The 2725-nt window shown below is 33.5% G+C and overlaps 1 non-coding gene across 1 annotated transcript; it reads left to right on the top strand.

Moving 5' to 3' along the window:
* The first annotated feature begins 2195 nt into the window (after positions 1-2195).
* LOC150012048 (U1 spliceosomal RNA) lies at positions 2196-2359 on the top strand. The gene has a single exon (XR_016511072.1). It is a non-coding gene; the product is annotated as a U1 spliceosomal RNA (small nuclear RNA).
* The last annotated feature ends 366 nt before the right edge of the window (positions 2360-2725 follow it).

Here is a 2725-nt window from a genome sequence, read left to right as displayed (position 1 = left end):
GGAATACTACTTGACCATAAAAAAGAAGAAAAATTTACCCTCTGCAACAGCATGAAAGGACCTGGAGAGTATTATACTAAATTTAATAAGCCAGTCAGAGAAAGACAAATACTGTACCATATGATTTCACTCATATGTGGAACCTAATGAACAAGCTGAACTAACAAGCAAAATAAAGACAGACTCACAGGTAGAAGCAGGCTGACAGCTCTGCAGGAAGGTGGGTTAGGAGGGTGGAGGGATTCAGCAAAAAGGAAAAAGGATGCACGGACAACAGTGTGGTGATGGCAGGGGTTGAGGGATAAGGGAGATAAATGGTAGTGGAAAAAATACAGTATAAAATATATTTTAAAAAAAGAAATGACAAGAAAGAAAAACTACAGGCTAATATTTCTGAAAAACATAAATTCCAAAAATACTCAATAAAATATTAGCAAACAGATTAAGCAGCACACTTAAAGATTCTATGCTATGAATAAGTGGGATTTATCCCTGGGATGCAAGGATGGTTCAACATGTGCAAGTTCATTACAGTGATGCACCGTGTTAGCAGAATAAAATATAACACTTATGCAATCATCTCAATAGATGCAAAAAAATTGACAAAATTCAACACAATTTCATAATAAAAAAAAAACTCTGAACAAATTGAGTATAGAAGGAATGTATCTCAAGATAATGAAGACCATATACGGCAAGCCCACAACAGCAGACTAAATGATCAAAAACTTAAAAGCTACTGCATACATAGGAAAGGTAACAATGAACAGAATGAAAAGGTAACCTACTGAATAGAAGAAAATATTTGCAAACTATATATCTGATAGGGGTTATTGTCCAAAATATATAAAGAAATGTTGCACCTCAATAACAAATAAATAATCTGATTTTTTTAATGGTAAAAGATTTGAATAGACATGTATCCTAAGTTTACACTGACTCTTGAATTCTCCAAGGACTTGCTTAGATCAATAGGCTAATAGCAAATAAGTTGCAAGAAGAGACTTAAAAAGTGCATATGCTTTGGGGCTTGCCCTCTCCCTGCTCCTGGAAACACTGCAATTGTCCTTGCATGAATAAGCCCAGTCTTATTGCAGATATGTAGCCCAAATCACCCCTGTCAACTCAGAGGACAGCCAGTAGCAACTAATAGTGCTAACCAACAGAAATGTTAGCGAAGCCACACTCAGTCCATCAGCCCCAACTCTCCCACAGGCTGCATCGGTGAGACCAGTTGAGACCATCAGAGGAGTTTCCCACCTGAGCCTGGTCCATGGTGCTAAACCACAGAAAACTGAGCTAATGTATAATTATTGTTTTAAGTCAAAATTTTGAGGACTTTTTAAATACCAACAAAGTAGGCTATATAATATAGCAATATGTTAAATATTATATGTATAAATATATAAACTATATTGTACTTAATATAATGCCTATCAACTAGTAACATATGATTCAGTCTATCTTATTGTTACTGCTATTTTGCTTTTATGTCTCTATATAACAATATCTGTGGTTTTTGTTCAACCACAAATTTTATAAAGATGAAAAGCATTTGCTAAGTAAAACATAGTTCTCATTCTTTAATGATATTTAGTTATTTCAGGTACTATATTATGTGTACCATGAAAGTCACTCTATAGACATCTTTATGCATGTCTAGAGGGTAACTATGAATCTGTAAATATTTATATACATACTTATATAAAAGCAAATTTATATCTATTGCTATAAATGTTTCACCATAGAGAACTCTTATGTAGCTAAGAGAATATGTCCATGCTCCTTGGATCCTCCACTTCATGTTCAGCATTGTTCTATTATAAAGAAATGCTTCTTTTCAATTTATCTTATTGCAATGTTCAGTAATTGCCTCTTTCTAACCCCCAGCAATATTAAGGTACTTAATACAGAAGGTCACCATTTTAAATCTTTATTTCTTATTGATGTGTAAAATGCTCATTATCCATAGTATAATCTGAACTGTATGATAGCACCTTGTCTTAATTTGACAGGTAGAGGGTGGCTTTAATTAGTACTAATTTAATTAGAGGTCAAATTTTAAAAAATCTGAATTAAATCTTTGCCATTAATAAATTTATCATGGTAGATTGCAGCAAATCAAAGCTCTCCATTCAAACATAAGGTAAATGAAATTTTTATAGAAGTTAAAATTTATTTAATTTAAAAATATTATACTTGCCTGGCAGGGGAGATACCATGATCACAAAGGTGGTTTTCCCAGGGCGAGGCCTATCCATTGCTCTCCAGATGTGTAAACCTCTAAGATTTGCCCAAATGAGGGAAACCCAACTGCTTAGTTTGTGGTAGTGGGGGGCTGCATTCGCACTCTCCCCTGAAAAAAAAAAATCAAAGAATTTTTCATGTCACAAAGAGTAGAGTCAGTATATTTCAGGCAAAATATGTTCTTGTTGAAAGGCTAGAATAAAATGGAAATTGACCCAGTAAGACCAATTAGTCATTTTATTTAACATATTTACTATACTTTAGTATATATGTATTTATTTTTATAAATATGTACATTTTCAGCTGTCCTTTGAAACCTTCAAAACCTATTGGTAGAGTTGTACTGAAGAGAAATCTGGTCATGTATAATTAAAATATCTTGCATTTGGGGGTAAAAATAACCATGAATACTCTTGCAAATACCACTGACTCTTTTTGGAAGAGGTTGCATTGGATTTTGATCAAGGAAGTTCAGCTG

The sequence above is a fragment of the Furipterus horrens genome, unplaced genomic scaffold (assembly GCF_987537825.1).
Source record: "Furipterus horrens unplaced genomic scaffold, mFurHor1.1.pri manual_scaffold_4, whole genome shotgun sequence".
Classification (NCBI taxonomy): Eukaryota; Metazoa; Chordata; class Mammalia; order Chiroptera; family Furipteridae; genus Furipterus; species Furipterus horrens.
Note: the sequence above shows the minus strand (reverse complement) of the source record. Positions and strands in the feature narration are given on the sequence as shown.